Source organism: Delphinus delphis, chromosome 2 (assembly GCF_949987515.2).
Source record: "Delphinus delphis chromosome 2, mDelDel1.2, whole genome shotgun sequence".
Classification (NCBI taxonomy): domain Eukaryota; kingdom Metazoa; phylum Chordata; class Mammalia; order Artiodactyla; family Delphinidae; genus Delphinus; species Delphinus delphis.
In genome coordinates this window covers 123,284,393-123,310,584 of record NC_082684.1, presented here as the reverse complement: position 1 = coordinate 123,310,584, position 26,192 = coordinate 123,284,393, and the positions used below count along the sequence as shown (strand labels likewise).

The window sequence follows — 26,192 nt, the reverse complement described above, 5'->3', positions numbered from 1 at the left end:
TGGTATCGCCCTTTCCCTCGGTGCGCCCGTGCACCATCCTCAGGCACGCGTGTGTTCTCTCAGCCCGAGCCAGGTGGACTGCCAGGGCCGGAATCCCAGCAGCAGAGCAGCCTGGGGCCATCCGTATAATCCATAATACCTGGTGAAGGGAGGAGGAGGAGTCTCGCAGGGGTGTTGGCGCACATTCCATGAGGATCCTGGTTTAAACCTTGTTGCGGTAAGTGGCACTTCTTTGCTAAAACCTAGAGGTTTGGCCCCGGGAACTGAAAACCGGTGCTACAGCCTCATCTTCTGTCTTTTTCCTGGGGAACGTGAGCTTCGATGACCTGAGAACTGGCTGCATTTCCTGCCCCATGGCTCAGATCTGGCCGCTTCTGTATGCTGACATGATTCAGCTCACTGGCCGTCCCTTGGTGGAATCTGCAACTTTGCATGTCCGGCGTTTGAGCATGTGCTTGGATCGATGATGACCCCCACAAATGCATTCCTTGGAAATCTGAACAAAATGAGTGAGAAAACCCTACCGTCTCCTCATCGGAACTGAGGTCCAGCACGTGGCTCCCAAAAGGAAAGTAGGGAGAGGTTGAGGTTGCGTTTGCTGCCGTGTGTGTGTACAGCCACGTTGTTCGAGTGGAGGGTTGTGGCCGTCTCATGGGGAGAAGAGCCATTGGGAAAGGAGCCTGGGATGCCAATCCAGGTGGGAAGGCTAGGGACAGCGTGCCGTCTCTGGGTTCCTTGGTCGAGCCAGGACTTCTGTCCCCTGCCACGGACGAGCACGCGGCTAGGAAGGAAGCGTGAACCATTGGTGGTCCTATCGACTGCATTTGAGTTCTACAGGCCGCCGCCACCGGCTACTCGTTGCCTTGTGCCCTCACGGAAAGAGAAGTCTATGCTCAGGGTCAGAGCAGGATTCCTGGCCTAGGGCTGGCTCTTTGTCATGTTCTGCTTGGGAGACCAGATGCAGTTTAGGTTTCTCATGATGAGGGGAGAAATCCAATGGGCCATTGTCCCCGGGCGGTTGGCCAAGCTGATGGCTCCTCCTCGGGTTGTTTCCGGCTTGTGTGTGCTGTGTGAACAGGCTAGAAAATGCCTTAGTCAAGATAAGTCACAGCAAGCTTCTTTGGTGAGGGGTGGCTCTGGCATCTTTCCATGACACGTTGGGATCCCGGTGGAGAGGGAAGGGCAAGGCTACCTATAAAGACACATGAAATGGCTGGCTAAGCCCACATGTCTACTTGTGGGTGGACAGATTGACAGAGGCCATAGGCTTCCAGGAACACTTTTGATGTCCCCTCAGGAGCATTTGGAGGCACGTGTAGAGAGGGAACACGGGAGGACTTCTGTGGACTGTCCCGCCTTTCTCCCCTCCTTGGTCGATTTACTTCATGGCGGGTCCCTATGCTAGTGAATGGTTGCCTTTGTGGCACAGTATGGTGTCTTCTCATGGGGGCTGATTTGGAGGTCGTGGGGTGTTTTGTCCCTGTCTGTCCACGTTCCCCCTGTGTTGAAGGTGTGAGGGTGTTCCTGAGTCCAGCCCAACATCTTTACTAAACCTGGCCCACGTAGCGTTCCCTGAGGTTTGCAGCTCCTCCCGGAGGTCACTGGGCACAACCATGCGGAAAAAAGGGAGTCGGCTGCCAAGGAAAGGCTATAGATTTAAAGGCAGGTGAGGGTGTGTGGTGCGGGGGTCATTTTCACTGCCACGCGCTGGTGCATCCAGACTGTGGTATCCGGTGTGCCTGGCCACAGGCCAGACGAGTCATAGCGGTTCAGGTGTCTAGGCTGTTGGCTGGGTTCTCTTAATTGCATGGCTGTGGGTCACACATTGCTTCTAGAAGACCCGGGCCTCACTGTTTCTCCGAGGTCACGTCACTGACGGGCCCGGAGTGTGAATGTGCCAGGTACCACTGCAGTTGACCCCATTGGTGCAATGGTGTTCTCCGCCACAATGGGCATTGGAATGGCTCCCATGCCATTTGGTTGCAAGGGTTTCCCCACCACGTTGGGCTTCAGAATGTTTCCCATGTCATTACCTCTGTGTGTGAACCAAGGGTAGGTCATCTGTCTTGGCAGCAGCTCAGGAAGTGTGCCTACTGGTGAGTCTCCCTTGATCAGTCCAGGTGTTCCTCACGTGCCCTTTGTCACGGTTCCCTTCGAGCTGCTTTTGATGAAGGCCGTCATATTCGGCCAAGGCCCCTTCCCTTGTGGAAGATCTCTTCCCCGTAAGAGCGTGGCACTTGTGTGGAAGAATATGTGCCAAGGGCGGGCGTGTTCCCCTAGATGGCACCGGCTCTTAGTCTGAGGGGCCACAGTTGCCCAGAGGGTGTCTCAGGGGTTTAGGAAGACATCCTTCTGCTGTGGTGGATGGGAGAGCACTCAGGAGTGGAATTGCAGTGCCCGAGACTAGGGGGATTTTGGACAGCGGTGCTCTATGTCCTGATGGCCGCACCCTCTGAAGGCGTCAGCTCTATGTTGCTTTCACGTTTCCCTGCGGACCCACAGGCAAGATCTGCAGCAAATTACATGTCGAGGGGAGACAGAGCACGCATCACTGAGGGACATCGCCCTTTCGCTCGGTGCACCCGTGCACCCTCCTAAAGAACGCATGTGTTCTCTCACCCCGAGCCAGGTGGAATGCCAGGAAAGGAATTCCAGCAGCAGATCAACCTGGGACCATCTGTATAATCCCTGACACCAGGTGAAGTGAGGAGGAGGAGTCTCACAGGGGTGTTGGCCCGCATTCCATGAGGATCCTGGTTTAACCCTTGTTGCGGTAAGTAGCACCTCTTTCCTAAAACCTAGAGGTTTGACCAAGGGAACGTGTGCAACGGGGCTACACCCTCACCTTCTGGCCTTTTCCATGGGAACCCGAGCTTCGATGCCCTGAGAACTGGCTGCATTTCCTTCCCCAATGGCTTTGCTTTGTTCACTGCCGTATGCTGACGTGATTCAGCTCGCTGTCCGTACCGTGGTGGAATCTGCAAGTTTGCATGTCCAGCGTTTGAGCATGTGCTTGGCTCGACGATGACTTCCACAAATGCATTCCTTGGAAATCTGAACAAAATGAGTGAGAAATCCCTGCCGTCTCCTCCTTGGAACTGAGGTCCAACACGTGGCTCCCAAAAGGAAAGTAGGGAGAGGTTCGCGTTGCATTTGCTCCCGTGGGTGTCCACAGCCACGCTGTTTAAGTTGAGGCTTGTGGCCGTCTGATGGGGAGTAGAGGCATTGGGAAAGGAGCCTGGGATGCCAATCCAGGAGGGAAGGCTAGGGAGAGCGTGCCGTCTGTGGGTTCCTTGGTCTAGCCGGGACTGCTGTCCCCTGCCACGGTTCAGCATTCGGGTAGGAGAGGAAGCGTGAGCCCTTGGTGGTCCGGTCGCCTGCCCTTGAGTTCTACAGGCCTCCGCCACCGGCTACTCGTTGCCTTGTGCCCGCAAAGAAACGGAAGTCTGTAGGCTCAGGGTCAGAGCAGGATTCCTGGCCTAGGGCAGGCTTCTTTGCCATGTTCTGCTTGGGAGACCAGATGCAGTTTAGGTTTCTCCTGATAAGGGGAGAAATCCAATGGGCCATTGCCACCGGGAGGTTGGCCAAGCTAAGGGCTCCTCCTCGGGTTGTGTCTGGCTTGTGTGTGCTGTGTGAAAGGGCTAGAAAATGCCTTAGTGAAGATAAGTCACAGCAAGCTTCTTTGGTGAGGGGTGGCTCTGGCATCTTTCCCTGACACGTTGGGATCCCGGTGGAGAGAGGAGGGCAAGGCGAATGAAGAAGACACGAGAGATGGCTGGCTAATCCCACAGGTTTACTGGTGGGTGGATAGATCGATGGTGGTCATAGGCTTCCGGGAACACTTTTGGTATTCCCTCAGGGACATTTGGAGGCAAGTGTAGAGAGGGAACACGGGAGCACATCTGTGGCGTGTCTCGCTTGTTTCCCCTCCTTGGTCAGTTTACTTCATGGCGGGTCCCTGTGCCAGGGAATGGTTGCCTTCGTGGCACAGTATGGTGTCTTCTCATGGGGGCTGATTTGGAGGCCGTGGGGTGTTTTGTCCCTGTCTGTCCACGTTCTCCCTGTGTTGAAGATGTGAAGGTGTTCCTCAGTACAGCCCTGCATCGGTACTACACCCAGCCCACCTAGCAGTCCCTGAGGATTGCAGACCTTCCCGGAGGTCATTGGGCAAAACCACGCGGAAAGGGAGTCGGCTGCCAAGGAAAGGCTACAGGTTTCCGGGCCCGAGAGGATGTGTGGTGCGGGGATCTTTTCTCCTGCCACCCGCTGGTGCTTTGAGACTGTGGTGTACGGCGTGCCTGGCCACAGTCCAGAGAAGTCATACCGGTTCAGGTGTCTAGGCTGTTGGCCGGGTTCTCTTGTTGCGCGGCTGTAGGTAACACGTTGCTTCTAGAGGACCTGGGCCTCACGGTTTCACCGAGGTCACGTCGCTGACGGACCCAGAGTGTGAAAGTGCCAGGCAGCACTGCAAGAGACCCAATTGCTGCAACAGTTTGCCCCGCCACGTTGGGCATCGTAATGGTTCCCATGCCATTACCTTTGTGTGTACGACAAGGGTAGGTCGTCTGTCCTAACAGCAGGCCAGGAAGTATGCCTGCTGGTGAGTCTGCCTTGATTAGTCCAGGTGTTCCTCACGTGCCCTTTGTCGTGGGTCCCTATGAGCCGCTTTTGGTGGAGGCCGTCATATTCGGCCGTGTGCCCTTCCCTTGTGGAAGATCTCTTGATCTTCCGGGCGCGTCCACTGTGTGGAGCCATGTGTGCTTAGAGTTGGTGTGTTCCCCAAAGGTCACTGGCTCTTAGTCTGAGGAGGCACAGTTGCCCTGAGCGTGTCTCAGGGTTTCCGGAAGACATCCTTTAGCTGTGATGGAGGGGAGAGTGCTCAGGAGAGGAATTGCAGGGCCCGAGGCCAGGGTGTTGTTGGACAGCGGGGCTCTTTGTCCTGATGGCGGCACGCTGTGAAGGCGTCTACGCCACATTGCTTTCACATTTACGTGCGGACACCCAGGCACGATGGGCAGCAAATGAAATGTGGAGGGGATATAGAGCACGCATCACTAGATGGTATCGCCCTTTCCCTCGGTGCGCCCGTGCACCATCCTCAGGCACGCGTGTGTTCTCTCAGCCCGAGCCAGGTGGACTGCCAGGGCCGGAATCCCAGCAGCAGAGCAGCCTGGGGCCATCCGTATAATCCATAATACCTGGTGAAGGGAGGAGGAGGAGTCTCGCAGGGGTGTTGGCGCACATTCCATGAGGATCCTGGTTTAAACCTTGTTGCGGTAAGTGGCACTTCTTTGCTAAAACCTAGAGGTTTGGCCCCGGGAACTGAAAACCGGTGCTACAGCCTCATCTTCTGTCTTTTTCCTGGGGAACGTGAGCTTCGATGACCTGAGAACTGGCTGCATTTCCTGCCCCATGGCTCAGATCTGGCCGCTTCTGTATGCTGACATGATTCAGCTCACTGGCCGTCCCTTGGTGGAATCTGCAACTTTGCATGTCCGGCGTTTGAGCATGTGCTTGGATCGATGATGACCCCCACAAATGCATTCCTTGGAAATCTGAACAAAATGAGTGAGAAAACCCTACCGTCTCCTCATCGGAACTGAGGTCCAGCACGTGGCTCCCAAAAGGAAAGTAGGGAGAGGTTGAGGTTGCGTTTGCTGCCGTGTGTGTGTACAGCCACGTTGTTCGAGTGGAGGGTTGTGGCCGTCTCATGGGGAGAAGAGCCATTGGGAAAGGAGCCTGGGATGCCAATCCAGGTGGGAAGGCTAGGGACAGCGTGCCGTCTCTGGGTTCCTTGGTCGAGCCAGGACTTCTGTCCCCTGCCACGGACGAGCACGCGGCTAGGAAGGAAGCGTGAACCATTGGTGGTCCTATCGACTGCATTTGAGTTCTACAGGCCGCCGCCACCGGCTACTCGTTGCCTTGTGCCCTCACGGAAAGAGAAGTCTATGCTCAGGGTCAGAGCAGGATTCCTGGCCTAGGGCTGGCTCTTTGTCATGTTCTGCTTGGGAGACCAGATGCAGTTTAGGTTTCTCATGATGAGGGGAGAAATCCAATGGGCCATTGTCCCCGGGCGGTTGGCCAAGCTGATGGCTCCTCCTCGGGTTGTTTCCGGCTTGTGTGTGCTGTGTGAACAGGCTAGAAAATGCCTTAGTCAAGATAAGTCACAGCAAGCTTCTTTGGTGAGGGGTGGCTCTGGCATCTTTCCATGACACGTTGGGATCCCAGTGGAGAGGGAAGGGCAAGGCTACCTATAAAGACACATGAAATGGCTGGCTAAGCCCACATGTCTACTTGTGGGTGGACAGATTGACAGAGGCCATAGGCTTCCAGGAACACTTTTGATATCCCCTCAGGAGCATTTGGAGGCACGTGTAGAGAGGGAACACGGGAGAACTTCTGTGAACTGTCCCGCCTTTTTCCCCTCCTTGGTCGATTTACTTCATGGCGGGTCCCTATGCTAGTGAATGGTTGCCTTTGTGGCACAGTATGGTGTCTTCTCATGGGGGCTGATTTGGAGGTCGTGGGGTGTTTGTCCCTGTCTGTCCACGTTCCCCCTGTGTTGAAGGTGTGAAGGTGTTTCTTAGGTCAGCCCAGCATCATTCCTATACTCAGACCACATAGCATTCCTTTAGGTATTTAGCTCTTCCCGGAGGTTAGTGGGCGCAACCATGTGGAAACAAGGGAGTCGGCTGCCAAGGAAAGTCTACAGTTTTAAGGGCAGGAAATGGTGTGTGGTGTCGGTGTCATTTTGTCCAGCCGCCCGCTTGTGCTGCGAGCCTTTTTTCTCCAGTGTGGCTGGCCTCACGCCAGACCAGTTATGCAGGTTCAAGTGTCCAGGCTGTTGGCTGGTTCTCTCATTTCACACCTGTGTGTGACCTATTGCTTCTGGAGGACCTGGGTCTCACATCTTCTCCAAGGTGTTTTCACTGACGGGTCCATAGTGTGAAAGTGCAAGGCACCACAGCAACAAGGGTTTGCCCTGGTAATTTGGGCCTCTGAATGGCTCCTATGCCATTAGCTTTGCCTGTTGTCCAAGGGAAGCTCCTCTGGCTTGTCAGGAGGGCTGGAACTATGCTTGCTCTTGAGTCCCCCTTGGTCAGTCCAGGGGTTCCTTAGGTGCCCTTTGTCATGGGTCACTATGAGCCGCTTTTAATGGAGGTCATCACATTAGGCTCAAGGCCGTTCCCTTATGGAATATCTCAGGGCCGACATTTCCCATTGAGGGCGAGTCCATTAAGTGAAAACCTATATGCCAAGAGTGGGTTTGTTCTCTTGGAGGGCAGTGGCTCTTAGGCTGAGGGATCCCATTTCCCCTGAGGTTTTCTGGGGCGTTCAGGATGACATCCTTTTGCTGTGTCAGTGTGGAGGTCACTCACGAGGGGAATTGCAGTGCCGTACTGGGGGTTAATGGATGGCAGCACTCATTGTGCTAATGGCCGCACATTCTGAAGGTGTCTGCACCACGATGCATTCACGATTGGCTGCAGACACACAGGCAAGATGGGCAGCAAATTTAATGTTGAGGTGAGAAAGAGTGCACATCACTGGGTGGTATCGCCCTTTCCCTCTGTGCACCCGTGCACCATCCTCAAAAGTGCATGTGTTCTTTTACCTCAAGCCAGGTGGAGTGCCAGGGAATGAATGCCAGCTGCAGCATGGCACCCTCCGTATAGTCCGTGATACCCAGTGAAGTGAGGACAGTGCGGCAAGGTGATGCAAGGTGAAGGAGTCTTGGAGGGCTGTTGGCGTGAAGTCCTTGAGGTTCCTTATGGAAACCTTGTGGCAGTAAGCAGAACTTTGCAGAAATGTAGATTTTTGGCCACAGGTACTTGTGCACCAAGACTACACCCTCACCTTCTTGGCTTTTCCAGGGGTACCCAAGCTCCAATGCCCCGACACTTGGGTGCACTTCCTTCCCCATGGCTCGGCTCTAGCCACTCCTGACTGCTGACATGATTGAGCTCACTGGCCCTCCCACGGTGGAGGCTGCAACTTTGCACATCCAGCCTTTGAGCAGGTGCTTGGATCAATGATGACTCCCATAAATGCATTCCCTGGAAATCTGAACAAAATGAGTGAGCAATCTCTACTGTCTCCTCATTGGAACTGAGGTCCAGCACGTGGCTCCCAAAAGAAAATTACAGAGAGGTTCACACTGCATTTGCGACCTTGGGCATCTGCAACCACGTTGTTCACATTGAGGGTGGTGGCCTCCTCATGAGGAAAGAGCCATTTGGAAATGAACAAGGGATGTCCATCCACATGGGAATGCTGGGGACGGCTTGATGACTCTGGACCCCTGAGTCTAGCCAGGTCTCCTGTCCCCTTCTGCGGTTCAGCATGCAGGTGGGTGTGGAAGTGTGAGCCATTGGTGGATCTCTGGCCTGCCATTGAGTTCTATAGGCCTCCCCTGCCCTCTGGTCATTGCCTCATGCCCTCAAGGAAACACAAGTCTCTGCAATCAGGGTCAGAGCAGGAGTCCTGTCCTAGGCCTGGTTTCTGTGTCATGTTCTGCTTTGGAGACAGGATGCAGTTTAGGTTTCTTCTGATGATGGGGAGAAATCAAATGGGCCACTGTTCCCCAGAGTCTGGCCAAGCCCTTGGCTCCTCCTCGGGTTGTGTCCCACTTGTGTGTTGTGTGTAGAGGGGCTGGAAAATGCCTTAGGCAATTCCCTGGGAAATCAAGCTTCTTTGGTGAGGGGTGGTCTGGCACCTTGCTGTGAGGCATTTGGATCCTGGTGGAGAGAGAAAGGCAAGGCGAGTGGGAAATACACGTGAGAGTGTTGGCTAAACCCACAGGTTTACTCATAGGTGGATAGATTGATGGTGGCCTTTAGGTTCCCAGAACTCCTTGGGATGCCTTCAGGCATATTTGCAGACACGTGTAGGAAAGGATTACGGGTACATGTTCATGGACAATCCCCCCCTTTTCCTCTCCTTTGTTGATTTGCTTCATGGCAGGTCACTGGTCCAGTGAATGGTTGCCTTCGCGGCACAGTATTGTGTCTTCTCATGGGGGCCGATTTGGAGGCCGTGGGGTGTTTTGTCCGTGTCTTTCCATGTTCCCCCATGTGTTGAAGATATGAAGGTGTTCCTCAGGAGAGCCCAGCATCATTTCTATGCCCAGTCCACATAGTGTTCTCTGAGGTTTGGAGCTCTTCCTGGAGGTCATTTGGTGCAACCATGCACAAAACAAGGGAGTCGGTGGCCAAGGAAAGGCTACAGGTTTAAGGGCAGGAGAGGATGTGTGGTGCAGGTGTTAGTTTGTCCTGCCACTTGCTGGTGCGGCAACCCTATGGTCTCCAGCGTGCCTGGCCTCAGGCCAGAGAAGTCATGTCGTTTCAAGGGTCCTGGCTCATGGCTGGGTTCTCTCGTTGTGCAACTGTGGGTGACACATTGGTTCTGGAGGTCCAGGGTCTCACGCTTATTCCAAGGTCACTGATGGGCCTAGAGTCCGAAAGTGCATGGTGCTGCGGTCAGTTACCCAGTTGCTGCAAGGGTTTGACCCTCAACTTTGGGCATTGGAATTGCTCCGGTGCCATTAGCTTTGCGTGTGGTACAAGGGAAGGGCCTCTGGCTTGGCTGGAGACCAGGAAGCATGCCTGCTGGTGAGTCTCCCTTGGTCAGTCCAGGGGTTCCTCAGGTGCCCTTTGTCACAGGTCCCTTCGAGCCACTTTTAATGGAGGTCATCGAATTCGGCCAAGGGCCCTTCCCTTGTGGAAGATTGCAGCGACCACGTTTCCCCTTGAAGGGGAGTGCAATGTGAGGAAGCGTATGTGCCAAGAGCAGGTGTGTTCCCCTGGTTGGCAGTGACTGTAAGTTGGTGGGGCCCCAGTTCCCCTGAGGGTGTCTCAGCAGTTCAGGATGACATCCTTATGCTGTGTCTGCGGGGAGGTCGCTCAGGAGGGGAATTGCAGGGCCTGTACCAGGGGGTACCAGCGGTGCTCTTTTTGCTGATGGCCACGTGCTCTGAAGCCGTCTGCCTCATGATGCATTCATGTTTGGCTGTGGGCACACAGACCAGCTGGGCAGCAAATGAAATGTTGAGGCAAGATAGAGCACACATCACTGGGTGGTATGCTCTGTCCCTCTGTGCACCCATGCACCATCCTCAACCGTGCGTGTGTTCTCTCACCCCGAGCCAGATGGAGTGCCAGTTAATGAATGGCGGCAGCAGCGTGGGGCCTTCTGGATAGTCCATGATACCCAGTGAAGTGAGGACAGTGTGGCAAGGCGAGGCAAGGCAAGGTGAAGGAGTGTCAGAGGGGTGTTGGCGTGAAGTCCTTGAGCTTCCTGGTGGAAACCTTGTGGCAGTAAGTGGAACTTCTTTGCCGAAACCTAGATGTTTCGCCATGGGGACTTGTGCACTGGGACTACACTCTCACCTTCTGGGCTTTTCCCATGGCACCGAGCTCCAATGTCCTGCGATGTGGCTGCACTTCCTGCTCCGTGGCTCGGCTCTGTCTACTCCTGACTGTGGACATGATTGAGCTCGCTGGCCGCCGGTGGTGGAGGCTGCGACTTTGCATGTCCAGGCTTTGAGCAGGTGCTTCGATCGATGATCACTCCCATAAATTCATTCCTTGGAAATCTGAACAAAATGAGTGGGCAATCCCTACAGTCTCCTCATTGAAACTGAAGTCCAGCACATGGCTCCCAAAGGAAAAATAAGGAGAGGTTCATGTTACATTTGCTACCGTGGGCAGCTGCAGCAACTTTGTTCAGTTTGAGGGTGGCAGGCTTCATGTGGGGAAAGAGCCATTGGGAAGGAGCCTGGGATTCCCTTCCACGTGGGAAGGCTAGGGACAACATGCCATCTCTGAGCACCTGAGTCTAGCCAGGACTGCTGTTCCCTGCCACAGTTCAGCCTTCTGGTGGGAGAGGAAGCATGAGCCATTGGCGGTACTATGGCCTGCCATTGAGTTCTACAGGCCTCTCGCACCCCCTGGTCATTGCCTTGTGCCCTCAAGGAAGCAGAAGTCTCTGCGCTCAGGGTCAGAGCAGGAGTCCTGGCCTACGCCAGGCTCCTTGGTAGATGGGATGCAGTTTCGGTTTCTCCTGCTGATCGGGGATAGTAAACGGGCCCCTGTTGGGCTTCCCTGGTGGTGCAGGGGTTAAGAATCTGCTGGCCAATGCAGGGTATACCGGTTCGATCCCTTGTCCGGGAAGATCCCACATGCTTCAGAGCAACTAAGTCATGCATCACAACTACTGAGCCTACGCTCTAGAGCCCGCGAGCCACAACTACTGAGACCACATGCTACAACTACTGAAGCCATGCGCCTAGAGCCCATGCTCCACAACAAGAGAAGCCGCTGTAATGACAAGTCTGCTTACCACAGTGAAGAGTAGCCCCCACTTGCCACAACTATAGAAAGCCCTCACACAGAACAAAGACCCAATGCAGCCAAAATAAATAAATAAATAATTTTTAAAAAAAATGGGCCACTGTCCCGGACTTGGGCCAAGCTGATAGCTCCTCCTCAAGTTGTGTCCCTCTTGTGTGTTACGTGTGGAGGGGCTGGAAAATGCCTTAGGTAATTACCAGGAAAATCAAGCTTCTCTGGTGAGGGGTGGTTCTGGAACCTTGCGGTGAGATATTTCGATGCTGGCAGAGAGAGAAAGGCAAGGTGAGCAGGAAACACACGTGCGAAGGCTGGCTAAGCCTGCAAGTTTTACTGGTGGTAGATAGATTGATGGTGGCCATAGGGTTCCTGGAACTCCTTTGGGATGCCTTCCAGCACATTTGGAGGCATGTGTAGAAAAGGATTAAGGGTGCATGTTCGTGGACCACCCCACCCTTTTCCTTTCCTTTGTTGATTTGCTTCATGGCAGGTCACTGTGCCAGCGAATGGTTGCCTTCCCGGCACAGTATTGTGTCTTCTCATGGGGGCCAATTTGGAGGCCGTGGTGTGTTTTGTCCCTGTCTGGCCACGTTCCCCCTGTGTTGAAGATATGAAGGTGTTCCTCAGGACAGCCCAGCATCGTTTCTATACCCGGCCCACATAGCGTTCCCTGAGGATTGGAGCTCTTCCCGGAGGTCATTGAGCACAACCATGCAGAAACAAAGGAGTCGGCTGCCAAGGAAAGGCTACAGGTTTAAGGGCAGGAGAGGATGTGGAGTGCAGGGATCATTTTATCCTGCCACCCACTGGTGCGGTGAACCTGTGGTCTCCGGCATGCCTGGCCTCAGGTCAGAGAAGTCATGGCTGTTCAAGGGTCCAGGATGTTGGCTGAGTTCTCTTGTTGTACGACTCTTGGTGACACGTTGGTTCTGGAGGACCTGGTCTCATGGTATCTCTGAGGACATGGCACTGACGGGCCCAAATTGTGAAAGTACAAGGCGCCATGGCAAGTTACCCAGGTGCTGCAAAGGTCTTTTGCTGCACCTTTGGGCATCAAATTGGCTCTGATGCCATTTGCTCTCTGTGTGGTCCAAGTGAAGGTCCTCTGGCTTGGCTGGAGACCAGGAAGCATGCCTGCTGCTGTTCACCCTTGTTCAGTCCAGCGGTGCCTCAGTGCCCTTTGTCCTGAGGCCTGAGGAACCCCTTTTGATGGAGGTCATCACTTTCGGTCATGGCCATTCCCTTGTGGAAGATCACAGGGACCCTGTTTCCACTTGATGGCGAGTCAGTTGTGTGGAAGTGTATGTTCCTAGAGCAGGTGTGTTTCCCTAGAGGGCAGTGGCTCTTAGGCTGAGGGAGCCCAGTTCCCCTGAGGGTGTCTCTGATGTTCAGGATGACATCCTTTTCCTGTGTCGGAGAGAGGAGAGCTCAGGAGAGGAATTGCAGGGCCTGAGAGCAGGGGGTTGTTGGACAGTGGCGCTCTTTGTCCTGATGTCTGCATGCTCTGCAGGCGTCCACATCCCGATGCATTCACATTTGGCTGCTGATACACAGACAAGATGGGCAGCAAATGAAATGTTTAGGCGAGATAGAATGCACATCCCTAGGTGGTATCGCCCTTTCCCTTGGTGTGCCTGTGCACCATCCTCAAGCATACGTGTGTTCTCTCACCCCGAGCCAGGTGGACTGCCAGGGAACGAATGCCAGCAGCAGCCTGGAGCCCTCCATATAATCCGTGATACCCGGCGAAGTGAGGACGATGCAGAAAGGCAAGGTGTGGTGTAGGAGTCTTGGAGGGGTGTTAGCGTGCAGTCCGTAAGGATCCTGGTTTAACCCTTGTGGCGGTAAGCAGCACTTCTTTGCTGAAACCTAGATGTTTGGCCAGGGGAACTTGTGCACTGGGACTACACCCTCACCTCTGGTCTTTTCCTGGGGAACACCAGCTTCGATGCCCTGAGACTTGGTTGCACTACCTGCCCCATGGCTTTGCTCTGGCCACTCCCGAATGCTGACATGATTGAGCTCGCTGGCCGTCCCATGGTGGAGGCTACAACTTTGCATGTTCAGCGTTTGAGCATGTGCCTGGATCGCTGATCACTCCCACAGATGCATTCCTTGGAAATCTGAACAAAATGAGTGAGAAATCCCTACCGTCTCCTCATTGGAACTGAGGTCCAGCACGTGGCTCCCAAAAGGAAAGTAGGGAGAGGTTCACATTGCATTTGCTGACATGGGTGTCCATAGCCTCGTTGTTCAATTTGAGGGTGGTGGTCTTCTTGTGGGGAGAAGAGCAATTGGGAAAGGAGCCTGGGATGCGCATCCAAGTGGGAAGGCTAGGGATAGCATGCCGTCTCTGGGCGCCTTTGTCTAGCCATGACTGCTGTCCCCTACCGTGGTTCAGCATGCGGGAGGGAGAGGAAGTGTGAGCCATTGGTGGGCCTATCACCTGCAATTGAGTTCTACAGGCCTCCCCCACCCCCTGGTCGTTGCCTTGTGCCCTCAAAGAAACAGAAGTCTGTATGCTCAGGGTCAGAGAAGGAGTCCTGGCCTATGCCAGGCTTCTTTGTCATGTTCTGCTTGGGCGACCGGATGCAGTTAAAGTTTCTCCTGATGATCGGGGGAAATCAAGTGGGCCAGTGTCTCTGGGAGTTGGGCCAAGCTGATGGCTCCTCCTTGGGTTGTATCCCTCTTGTTTCTTGTTTATGGAGGGGTTCAAAAATGCCTTAGGCAATTCCTGGTGAAATCAACCTTCTGTGGTGAGGGGTGGCTCTGACACCTTGCCGTGTGGTGTTTGGATCCTGGCCCAGAGAGAAAGCAAGGCGAATGGGAAATACACGTGAGATAGTTGGCTAATCCCACAGGTTTACTGGTGGGTGTGTTGATCGACAGTGGACATAGTCCATTCCTTTGTGATGCTCTCAGGCGCGTTGGAGGCACATGTAAGGAAGAAATACGAGGTGCAATTTTGTGGATCATCCCACCCTTTGCCTCTCCTTTGTCGATTTGCTTCATGACTGGTCCCTGTGCCGTCAAATGTTTGCCTTCGTGGCATAGTATGGTGTCTTCTCATGGGGCCTGATTTGGAGGCCGGGGGGTATTTTGTCCCCTTTTTGCCATGGTCCCCCTGTGTTGAAGATGTGAGAGTGTTCCTCAAGACAGCCCAATGTCTTTTCTGTACCCAGCCTGCATAGCATTCCCTGAGGCTTATAACTCTTCCCGGATGTTATTGGGCGCCTCCATGCAGAAACAAGGGAGTCGGCTGCCAAGGAAAGGCTACAGTAGGTTTAAGGGCAGGAGAGGATGTGTGATACGGGGGTCATTTCGTCCTGCCACCCACTGGTGCAGCGAGCCTGTGTTCTCTGGCATTCCTGGTCTCAGGCCAGAGAAGTCATGCCATTTCAAGAATCCATGCTGTTGTCTCGGTTCTCTCTTTGTGCGGCTGTGGGATATACGTTAGTTCTGGAGGACCAGGGTCTCATGGTTTCTCCGAGGTCATGGCACTGACAGACCCAGAGTGTGAAAGTGCAAAGCACCACGGCAAGTTACCCAGTTGCTGCAAGGGTTTTGTCCCGCAACTTTGGGCATCGGAATGGCTCCTATGCCATTAGCTGTCCGTGTTGTCCAAATGAAGAGACTCTGGCTTGGCTTTAATTTCATATGGAACTGTGCTCGTTAGTTCCCCTTACCTAGCTAAGTGAGCCAGGTCCAAGTGGTTTGTTGACTTTTTATCTTATATCCTTACAGTTTTTCCATTCTTTTTGTAATGTGTCCCAGCAAACTAATTTATTCTAGCTTTGTTAATCATGATTATTTTTTATAGTAAATATTCATCTTTTGTCATTAGCCAGTTTTTTCCTTGAATTTTATTATATGTGTTATATTGTGATAAAGTTGCCATTTTCTTCAGACAGTGTTGTTTTGTTTGTTTTTTTCAGAGACTACGTTTTACATTTTCAAATGGTTTCCATCAAGAATTTTAATAGACCCTGTGTGTTCATAGGGGATAGTGTCTTTTTTGACCTTATTTTGTTATTTATTTGTCCTTATAATGTCATTGTCATAGTCTTCTATTTTTCCTCTTTTTTTTTAATATGGACCGTTTTTAAAGTCTTTATTGAATTTGTTACAATATTGCTTCTGTCTATTTTTTATTTTTCTTGGCCACGAGGCATGTGGGATCCTATGTCCCTAACCAGGGATCGAACCCCCACCCCCTGCATTGGAAGGCAATGTCTTTACCACTGGACTGCCTGGGAAGTCCCTAGATATTTTTTAAATTAATAAACTACAGCTAAATATTTCTCAGTGCTGTGTCAGGTACACCTTCTTTCATTTTTTGCTTTCATATTTTCCTGAAATGTTATTATATAATTGAACTTTTTAGTTTTACATTTTATTTCCAGCTACCTTTTTGATTACAGTGTTTTAACTGTAGAATTTTTTAAATTCTGAATTCATGCTTTTATATGTTTGTCCTACAACTTCTGTATTTTTAACCTTTAGTTGATTAGTATTCTTTTTTAATGAGTTATTTAATATCTAGCAATCTTTTCTTTTTAATCACACAGATTGTTATTAGGATTTGTTTCTTAGATTTTATTTTCTGGTTTTAAAATGATTTTTATCTATTGATCCACACTAATTTCTCTTAATATTTTTCCTGTTTTGTCAGCTCTAATAGTGAACCTATCTGGTGAGATTTTCATATTTATTATATAGGTTAATTTGTATTTCAGTTATTTATTTGTTTATTTACAATTCATATTATTTACTGGAGATTATTTTTTTTATTTTAAGGTATTTTTTATTTACACTGTAAAATTTGTTCATCAATATTTTAATATTTTTTCTATAACTGCATTTTTAAGCTTTTGTTTCCTTCATTGATTTTCTGGTCACATTCTGTTCATGATTATTTTTCTTGTATAGTGTGATTTTTTCATTCCTATTAGGCAGGGTTTTTTTATTTTTATTTTTATTTTACGGTACATGGGCCTCTCACTGTTGTGGCCTCTCCCGTTGCGGAGCACAAGCTTCGGAAGCGCAGGCTCAGCAGCCATGGCTCACGGGCCCAGCTGCTCCACGGCATGTGGGATCTTCCCGGACCGGGGCACGAACCCATGTCCCCTGCATTGGCAGGCAGACTCTCAACCACTGCGCCACCAGGGAAGCCCAGGCAGGGTTTTTTTAAATTGAAGTATAGTTGATAAACAATGTTGTAACTATCTCTGCTGTACAGCAAAGTGACTCTGTTATACACACATACACATTCTTTTTTTATATTCTTTTCCATTATGGTTTATCATAGCATATTGTATATAGTTCCCCATGCTATATATTAGGACCTTGTTGTTTATCCATTCTAAATGTAATTGTTTGTGTCTACGAACCCCAAACTCACAGTCCATCCTTCTTTCTCCTCCCATCCCCCTTGGCAACCACAAGTCTGTTCTCTATGTCTATGAGTCTGTTTCTGTTTTGTAGATAGGTTCATTTGTGCCATAATTTAGATTCTATGTATAAGTGATATCATACTGTATTTGTCTTTCTCTTTCTGACTTACTTCACTTAGTATGATAATGTCTATTTGCATCTCTATTGGGCAGTTTTTCATATTATATTAGGATACCTGATTTCTATTTAATTTTTTATTTTAGTTCCATGATCCCTGTGTTGGTTTATTTCAATGTCTTATCACATTTTTCTAGGGTGTGGTTTCAATTGCAGTCTGATTGTCAGAGCCGATTTGGTGCTGTTTTGATCCCTTGGTTTCTTTGGTTTTGCTGGACATTCACATAGCTCCTACTAGTCCTGTATAAGGTGTTGGAAGGTTTTTTCTAGACTGGGTTACCTAAGGCTCTCACTGGGGTAAGGGAGACTCCAGCATACAGAAATGAATAGTTCCTCTTAATTAAGGCTGCTCAATAACATGGGATGACCTGACCTTTGTCACCCGGTTTTTAGCCTTTTTAGATACAGAAAGAGTTTCTCTCCTCTAGACATCTTCGAGGCTAACTAAATGAGAATACCTGCAGTGTAGGGACTCCTAGGCCAACTGATCAGTGAATGGGTTACAAATCTTTGCTCACTTTTGCTCTATTTTTGTAGTTCAACTTAGAATCAGCACTTGTTTTTTTATGAAAGAACTAATTTTTTTCACCTTGAGAAGTGAAATGATGGAGAATATCATGACTAAATCTGCCATCCAAACCTCACAGTCCAGTGGGAATTCTCACACTGGTAAGTATTTTGTCCTGAGAATACTGACATTAGAGCATTGTAACATTCCAATGATAATAAAACTCTGGCCAAGCTAGTCAACTGTGAGACTAGGTCATTGACTGTGATGATTGGTCTCTGTGATTTAAAACTGCAGGTCATTGTGTCTGAGGGTGTTGGAATCCTGAGTGCTCAGTCTCTGCCACATATATCACGTTTAATGTTCTTCTACAAATGTACCTGTATTGATGATGACTTCAGAAATGGATCTCAGAGGAGTCTGAATGAAATGACTGACAAAATTACTTCTGTGAGTTGAGGTCCAGCACAAGGCACTATACTAGGCAAAAAATGGAGGGAATTCAGTTGATCAAGAAGTATTACCAATAGTGACTATGGTATTTGAAAGTTAACCTGGTTGCATAAATTATAGGAAGTAAATTTTATAATTGTCTATAAACATCTGATTATCTGGTGGCAGAAAATACTGGACAATATTTGCTCTGATGGAGGGTAGAGATTAACACAATTAATATTATTGGAATAACTTCAGAAATATTTCAGGAGAGAAATACATTATTTTATTTAATGTAGGGGTACATTTGTGAACTCTACCATCTTGTGCCTGGCAGACCAATGGACACATTTACTTCTCATCTTTCCACATTTTATTTTATTCCTACATGCAGCATGGATCAAGTACTGTGTTTCATATGAAAGAGAGGTGACATAAAGGACAGGATTCAGAATAAGTCTGCCTTTCCATCCTTAAGGTCCATTCTCAAACTGGTAAGCATTTTGTCCTGGAAATACTGACATTTCTCGTAGGGGTAATGTAATATTTCAATAACAGTAAGTCTTTGACTATGCTAGTCAGCCTTGGAGCCTTGGGAAGTATATGTGATATATGGCCTCTATGACTGAATATGATAGGTCAGTGAGCCCATGGGTGATGAACTCCTGAGTGCTTGGTCTGTTTCTTAACTGAGCCTCAAAGTAACCCTTTTAATAATGTCATTGGATTGATGATGACTGTAATTATTGATCTCAGAAAATCTGAACAAAATGCGTGACCTAATCAGTTCTGGGAAACTGAGGTCCAGCACAGATACCCACCCTGTGCAAAATATGTGGAAGGAGTGTTGAGTTTGTTCAGCTGTGAGGTACCAACAGGAACTGTTGTATTTGAAAGCTCACCAATGTGCATGTGTTCGATAAACTGAATTAGGCAGAGGTCTGTACTTCTACAGTGTTGGGATAATAGTGAAACTCTCTGAGTGCTCACCTGGCAGCATTATTTACATACTTAGTAAACAGACTCTAGAGAACCAGCACATGAGTGCGGAAAATGTGGGTATGTTTATGCTTATACATGTTTGTCTGAGCTGCTGGAATCTTCTGAGTAACAGTCTCTTTAGGGCAGTTAGATGGTCAAAACTCAAAGAGATCACAGGTTTCATGGATTTTTATTCTTCATTTCTACATTAAGTGAAACAGTTACATGGAAATTGAAGCATAGGTACTATATTTTGGAATGTCTTCACAATACATTTTAATCTGCTTGCCAACCCAGTCTTAAGTTTTCAACTGTTGTTTAGTTGTGTCTCTCTTTTTCCTCCTATCATGTGAAGAACAACTTTCATATACATTTGATTGCTGGCTTCAATTATAATAATAATATATATTATAATATATAATAATAAACATTTTTAGATGTGAAATCATGTTTAAAATTCTTGCATTTTTATATGGATTTCATGACTTCTGCCCTCAGTGTGTTTCAAATGTGTATAAGAGAGATCCTGCTTGTAATGCATGGTTCTGAGGCATGTGCTCTGCGGAACTCTGAAATTAATGTCTTATTAAAAAAATTAATCTGTATATTACCATGTTCCAAATAGTGAGTGTAACTCTTCTGGTGATATCAGTTGTATAGTGACTAACTATGGTGAATGTTATGTAAGCTTTTACCATTTAACATTATACTAAGATTTTCTTTCTCAACCTCCATAATTTTTGCTTGTGCTTTGTAGATTGGAAGCAATGTTGAATGGAAGGTACATTTTATTGCTTGGAATTCTCACCACTACACCAAGGAACTGCTGTTTTTGTAACAGCCTTCTTACCTGGGAATGGCAAAAACAATGTATTCCAGAGATAACAACCCAATTTTCAATAAGTTTTTTGCAGGATTATTTTTATTATTGTTTTTAAGAAGTCAGGAATTCACATGTTTTTTTAAAGACTGTTAATTCAAATACTGTGAGACATTAATAATATGGTGAATTATTCATGTTTTCTGTCTCCTTTATTTCTATAACTTTTGCTCTTTCTTTGTTTGGAATATTATTTTTAAATATCTAAGTAAAGAAATAAATTAATACAGTTAAATGCAGGTACACAGCGAACCATTCCGTCTTTTTTTTTATATTTAAAATATCTTTTTAAAATTTTACTTTTAAGTTGTGGTCAAATACATATAAAATTTACCATCTTAATCATTTCTAAGGTTAAAGTTCAGTGGCATTAAGTATATTCACATTATTGTGCAAACCTCACCACCATCCACCTCCAGAACTTTTTTCATCTTGCAAGACTGAAACTCTGTACCCATTAAACAAAAGCTCCCATTCTCCCGTCCCTGCAGCCCCTGGTAACTGCCATTCTACTTCCTGTCTCTATCAATTTGGCTACTCTAGGTACCTCATATAAGTGAAATGATACAATACCCTTTTGTTTCTGACTTATTTCACTTAGCATGAGTTCTTCAAGGTTCATTCATGTTGTAGCATGTGTCAGAATTTCCTTTCTGTTTAAGGCTGAATAATATTCTAGAATATACCATACTTTGTTTACCCATTGGTCTGTCAATAGATATTTGGGTTGCTTCCGTCTTTGGCTTTTGTGCATAATGCTATGAACATGAATTTACAAATATCTCTTTGAGACCCTTCTTTGAATTCTTTTGGGTATGTACCAAGATGATACATAGTGATGGTAGGGTAGTTCTCTTTTTAATTTTCTGAAGAAACACCATACTATTTTCCATAGTGGCTGCACCATTTTACATTTCCACCAATAGTGCGCAAGGGTTCCAATTCCTCTACGTCTTTATCAACACATTATTTTCTGCTTTTTTTGATAGTAACCCTCCTAGTTGACATGAGATGGTATTTCATTGTGGTTTTGATTTGCATTTCTCTAATGATTAATGATGTTGAACATCTTTTCATGCACGTATTGGTCATTGGTATATCTTCTTTGGAGAATGTCTATTCAAGTCCTTTGACCATTTTAAATCAGGTTGCTTTTTTTGTTGTTGTTGAGTTATATGAGTTAAATAACTAATATATTTTGGATATTAGTCCTTATCAGATACATAATTTGCAATTATTTTCTCCCTTTTCACTTGGTTGATTGAGTCTTTTTTTTTTATCTTTATTGGAGTATAATTGCTTTACAATGGTGCGTTAGTTTCTGCTTTATAACAAAGTGAATCAGTTATACATATGCATATGTTCCCATATCTCTTCCCTCTAGCGTCTTCCTCCCTCCCACCCTCCCTTTCCCACCCCTCTAGGTGGTCACAAAGCACCGAGCTGACCTCCCTGTATTACGTGGCTGCTTCCCACTACCTATCTACCTTATATTTAGTAGTGTATGTATGTCCATGCCTTTCTCTATCACTTTCTCACAGCTTACTCTTTCCCCTCCCCATATCCTCAAGTCCATTCTCTAGCAGGTCTCTGTCTTTCTTCCTGTCTTACCCCTAGTTTTTTCATGACAGTTTTTTTTTCTTAAATTCCGTATATATGTGTTAGTATACGGTATTTGTCTTTCTCTTTCTGACTTACTTCACTATGTATGACAGACTCTAGGTCCATCCAGCTCATTACAAATAGCTCAATTTCGTTTCTTTCTATAACTGAGTAATATTCCATTGTATATATGTGCCACATGTTCTTTATCCATTCATCCGATGATGGACACTTAGGTTGTTTCCATCTCCTGGCTATTGTAAATAGAGCTGCAATGAATATTTTGGTACATGACTCTTTTTGAATTATGGTTTTCTCAGGGTATATGCCCAGTAGTGGGATTACTGGGTCATATGGTAGTTCTATTTGTAGTTTTTTAAGGAACCTCCATACTGTTCTCCATAGTGGCTGAACCAATTCACATCCCCACCAGCAGTGCAAGAGTGATCTCTTTTCTCCACATTCTCTCCAGCATTTATTGTTTCTAGATTTTTTGATGATGGCCATTCTGACTGGTGTCAGGTGATACCTCATTGTAGTTTTGATTTGCATTCCTCTAATGATTAGTGATGTTGAGCATTTTTTCATGTGTTTGTTGGCAGTCTGTATATCTTCTTTGGAGAAATGTCTATTTAGGTCTTCTGCCCATTTTTGGATTGCGTTGTTTGTTTTTTCGTTATTGAGCTGCTTGTAAATTTTGGAAATTAATCCTTTGTCAGTTGCTTCATTTGCAAATATTTTCTCCCATTCTGAGGGTTGTCTTTTGGTCTTGTTTATGGTTTCCTTTGCTGTGCAAAAGCTTTGAAGTTTCATTAGGTCCCATTTGTTTATTTTTGTCTTTATTTCCATTTCTCTAGGAGGTGGATCAGAAAAGATCTTGCTGTGATTGATGTCATAGAGTGTTCTGCCTATGTTTTCCTCTAAGAGTTTGATAGTTTCTGGCCTTACATTTAGTTCTTTAATCCATTTTGAGCTTATTTTTGTGTATGGTGTTAGGGAGTGATCTAATCTCATACTTTTACATGTACCTGTCCAGTTTTCCCAGCACCACTTATTGAAGAGGCTGTCCTTTCTCCACTGTACATTCCTGCCACCTTTATCAAAGGTAAGGTGTCCATATGTGCATGGGTTTATCTCTGGGCTTTCTATCCTGTTCCATTGATCTTTCTGTTTTTGTGTCAGTGCCATACTGTCTTGATTACTATAGCTTTGTAGTATAGTCTGAAGTCAGGGAGCCTGATTCCTCCAGCTCCGTATTTCGTTCTCAAGATTGCTTTGGCTATTTGGGGTCTTTTGTGTTTCCATACAAATTGTGAAATTTTTTGTTCTAGTTCTGTGAAAAATGCCAGTGGTAGTTTGATAGGGATTGTATTGAATCTATAGATTGCTTTGGGTAGTAGTGTTATTTTCACAGTGTTGATTCTTCCAATCCAAGAACATGGTATATCTCTCCATCTATTTGTATCATCTTTAATTTCTTTCATCAGTGTCTTAAAATTTTCTGCATACATGTCTTTTGTCTCCTTTGGTAGCTTTATTCCTAGATATTTTATTCTTTTTGTTGCAATGATAAATGGGAGTATTTTCTTGATTTCACTTTCAGGTTTTTCATCATTAGTGTATAGGAATGCCAGAGATTTCTGTGCATTAATTTTGTATCCTGATACTTTACCAAATTCATTGATTAGCTCTGGTAGTTTCCTGGTAGCATCTTTAGGATTCTCTATGTATAGTATCATGTGATCTGCAAACAGTGACAGCTTTACTTCTTCTTTTCCGATTTGGATTCCTTTTATTTCCTTTTCTTCTCTGATTGCTGTGGCCAAATCTTCCAAAACTATGTTGAATAAGAGTGGTGAGAGTGGGCAACCTTGTCTTGTTCCTGATCTTAGTGGAAATGCTTTCAGATTTTCACCATTGAGGATGATGTTGGCTGTGGGCTTGTCATATATGGCCTTTATTATGTTGAGGAAAGTTCCCTGTAGGAAAACCCCTGCAGGGTTTTTATCATAAATTGGTGTTGAATTTTGTCAAAAGATTTCTCTGCATCTATTGATATGATCATATGGTTTTTCTCCTTCAATTTGTTAATATGGTTTATCACATTGATGGATTTGCATATATTGAATAATCCTTGCATTCCTGGAATAAACCCCACTTGATCATGGTGTATGATCCTTTTAATGTGCTGTTGGATTCTGTTTGCTAGTATTTTGTTGAGGACTTTTGCATCTATGTTCATCAGTGATATTGGCCTGTAGTTTTCTTTCTTTGTGACATCCTTGTCTGGTGTTGGTATCAAGGTGATGGTGGCCTCATAGAATGAGTTTGGGAGTGTTCCCCCCTCTGCTATATTTTGGAAGAGTTTGAGAAGGATAGGTGTTAGCTCTTCTCTAAATGTTTGACAGAATTTGCCTGTGAAGCCGTCTGGTCCTGGGCTTTTCTTTGTTGGAAGATTTTTAATCACAGTTTCAATTTCAGTGCTTGTGATTGGTCTGTTCATATTTTCTATTTCTTCCTGATGCAGTCTTGGCAGGTTGTGTATTTCTAACAATTTGTTCATTTCTTCCAGGTTGTCCATTTTATTGGCATAGTTTCTTGTAGTAATCTCTCATGATCGTTTGTATTTCTGCAGTGTCAGTTGTTACTTCTCCTTTTTCATTTCTAATTGTATTGATTTGAGTCTTCTCCCTATTTATCTGCATGAGTCTGACTAATGCTTTATCAATTTTATTTATCTTCTCAAAGAACCAGTTTTTAGTTTTATTGATCTTTGCTATCGTTTCCTTCATTTCTTTTTCATTTATTTCTGATCTGATTTTTATGATTTCTTTCCTTCTGCTAACTTTGGGGTTTTTTTGTTCTTCTTTCTCTAATTGCTTGAGGTGCAAGTTTAGGTTGTTTATTCGAGATGTTTCCTGTTTCTTAAGGTAGGATTGAATTTCTATAAACTTCCCTCTTAGAAGTGCTTTTGCTGCATCCCATAGGTTTGGGTCATCATGTCTCCATTGTCATTTGTTTCTGGGTATTTTTTAATTTCCTCTTTGATTTCTTCAGTGATCACTTCGTTATTAAGTAGTGTATTGTTTAGCCTCCATGTGTTTTTATTTTTTACATATCTTTTCCTGTAATTGATATCTAGTCTCATAGCGTTTTGGTCAGAAAAGATACTTGATACAATTTCAATTTTCTTAAATTTACCAAGGCTTGATTTGTGACCCAGGATATGATCTATCCTGGAGAATGTTCCATGAGCACTTGAGAAAAATGTGTATTTTGTTGTTCTTGGATGGAATGTCCTATAAATATAAATTAAGTCCATCTTGTTTAATGTATCATTTAGAGCTTGTGTTTCCCTATTTATTTTCATTTTGGATGATCTGTCCATTGGTGAAAGTGAAGTGTTAAAGTCCCCTACTATGAATGTGTTACTATCGATTTCCCCTTTCATGGCTGTTAGTTTTTGCCTTATGTATTTAGGTGCTCCTATGTTGGGTGCATAAATATTTACAATTGTTATATCTTCTTTTTTGATTGATCCCTTGATCGTTATGTAGTGTCCTTCTTTGTCTCTTCTGATAGTCTTTATTTTAAAGTCTATTTTGTCTGATATGAGAATTGCTACTCCAGCTTTCTTTTGGTTTCCATTTGCATGGAATATCTTTTTCCATGCCCTTACTTTCAGTCTGTATGTGTCTCTAGGTCTGAAGTGGGTCTCTTGTAGACAGCATATATATGGGTTTTGTTTTTGTTTCCATTCAGCCAATCTGTGTCTTTTGGTGGGAGCATTTAGCCCATTTACATTTAAGGTAATTATCGATATGTATGTTCCTATTCCCATTTTCTTATTTGTTTTGGGTTCATTATTTTAGGTCTTTCCCTTCTGTTGTGTTTCTTGCCTAGAGAAGTTCCTTTAGCATTTGTTGTAAAGCTGGTTTGGTGGTGCTGAACTCTCTCAGCTTTTGCTTGTCTGTAAAGGTTTTAATTTCTCCATCAAATCTGAATGAGATCCTTGCTGGGTAGAGTAATCTTGGTTTCAGGTTTTTCTCCTTCATCACTTTAAATATATTCTGCCACTCCCTTCTGGCTTGCAGAGTTTCTGCTGAAAGATCAGCTGTTAACCTTATGGGGATTCCTTTGTGTGTTATTTGTTGTTTGTCCCTTGCTGCTTTTAATTTGTTTTCTTTGTGTTTAATTTTTGACAGTTTGATTAATATGTGTCTTGGCATATTTCTCCTTGGATTTATCCTGTATGGGACTCTCTGTGCTTCCTGAACTTGATTAACTATTTCTTTTCCCATATTAGGGAAGTTTTCAACTATAATCTCTTCAAATATTTTCTCAGTCTCTTTCTTTTCCTCTTCTTCTTCTGGAACCCCTCTAATTCAAATGTTGGTGCATTTAATGTTGTCTCAGAGGTCTCTGAGACTGTCCTCAGTTCTTTTCATTCTTTTTTCTTTATTCTGCTCTGCAGTAGTTATTTCCACTATTTTATCTTCCAGGTCACTTATCCATTCTTCTGCCTCAGTTGATCCCATCTAGAGTCTATTGATCCCATCTAGAGTATTTTTCATTTCATTTATTGTGTTGTTCATCGTTCCTTGTTTCATCTTTAGTTCTTCTAGGTCCTTCTTAAATGTTTCTTGTATGTTTTCTATTCTATTTCCAAGATTTTAGATCATCTTTACTATTATTATTCTGAATTCTTTTTCAGGTAGACTGCCTATTTCCTCTTCATTTGTTAGGTCTGGTGGGTTTTTACCTTGCTCCTTCATCTGCTGTGTGTTTTTCTGTCTTCTCATTTTGCTTATCTTACTGTGTTTGGGGTCTCCTTTTTGCAGGCTGCAGTTTCCCAGTTCCCGTTGTT

The 26,192-nt window shown here is 46.1% G+C and overlaps 1 long non-coding RNA gene and 6 other non-coding genes across 14 annotated transcripts in view; all 7 read left to right on the top strand.

Annotated features, from left to right (window-relative positions):
• The window catches only part of LOC132420777 (uncharacterized), a 76,353-nt gene that overhangs the window by 27,725 nt on the left and 22,436 nt on the right, over window positions 1-26,192 (top strand). For 7 of the 8 annotated variants that reach the window (XR_009518433.1, XR_009518432.1, XR_009518434.1 and 4 more), the window contains 6 exons: window positions 64-217; window positions 2,630-2,773; window positions 5,123-5,276; window positions 17,457-17,588; window positions 17,725-17,877; window positions 18,257-18,356. This is a non-coding gene — a long non-coding RNA (uncharacterized lncRNA). The remainder of the gene's footprint in view (window positions 1-63; window positions 218-2,629; window positions 2,774-5,122; window positions 5,277-17,456; window positions 17,589-17,724; window positions 17,878-18,256; window positions 18,357-26,192) is intronic. The other variant, XR_009518428.1, reaches the window with a different exon arrangement.
• On the top strand, window positions 458-549 carry LOC132421300 (small nucleolar RNA SNORD116). The gene has a single exon (XR_009518574.1). It is a non-coding gene; the product is annotated as a small nucleolar RNA SNORD116 (small nucleolar RNA).
• On the top strand, window positions 3,016-3,107 carry LOC132421317 (small nucleolar RNA SNORD116). The gene has a single exon (XR_009518590.1). It is a non-coding gene; the product is annotated as a small nucleolar RNA SNORD116 (small nucleolar RNA).
• On the top strand, window positions 5,517-5,608 carry LOC132421299 (small nucleolar RNA SNORD116). Its single transcript, XR_009518573.1, has one exon. It is a non-coding gene; the product is annotated as a small nucleolar RNA SNORD116 (small nucleolar RNA).
• On the top strand, window positions 8,027-8,118 carry LOC132421331 (small nucleolar RNA SNORD116). The gene has a single exon (XR_009518603.1). It is a non-coding gene; the product is annotated as a small nucleolar RNA SNORD116 (small nucleolar RNA).
• LOC132421351 (small nucleolar RNA SNORD116) lies at window positions 10,556-10,647 on the top strand. Its single transcript, XR_009518620.1, has one exon. It is a non-coding gene; the product is annotated as a small nucleolar RNA SNORD116 (small nucleolar RNA).
• On the top strand, window positions 13,433-13,524 carry LOC132421313 (small nucleolar RNA SNORD116). Its single transcript, XR_009518586.1, has one exon. It is a non-coding gene; the product is annotated as a small nucleolar RNA SNORD116 (small nucleolar RNA).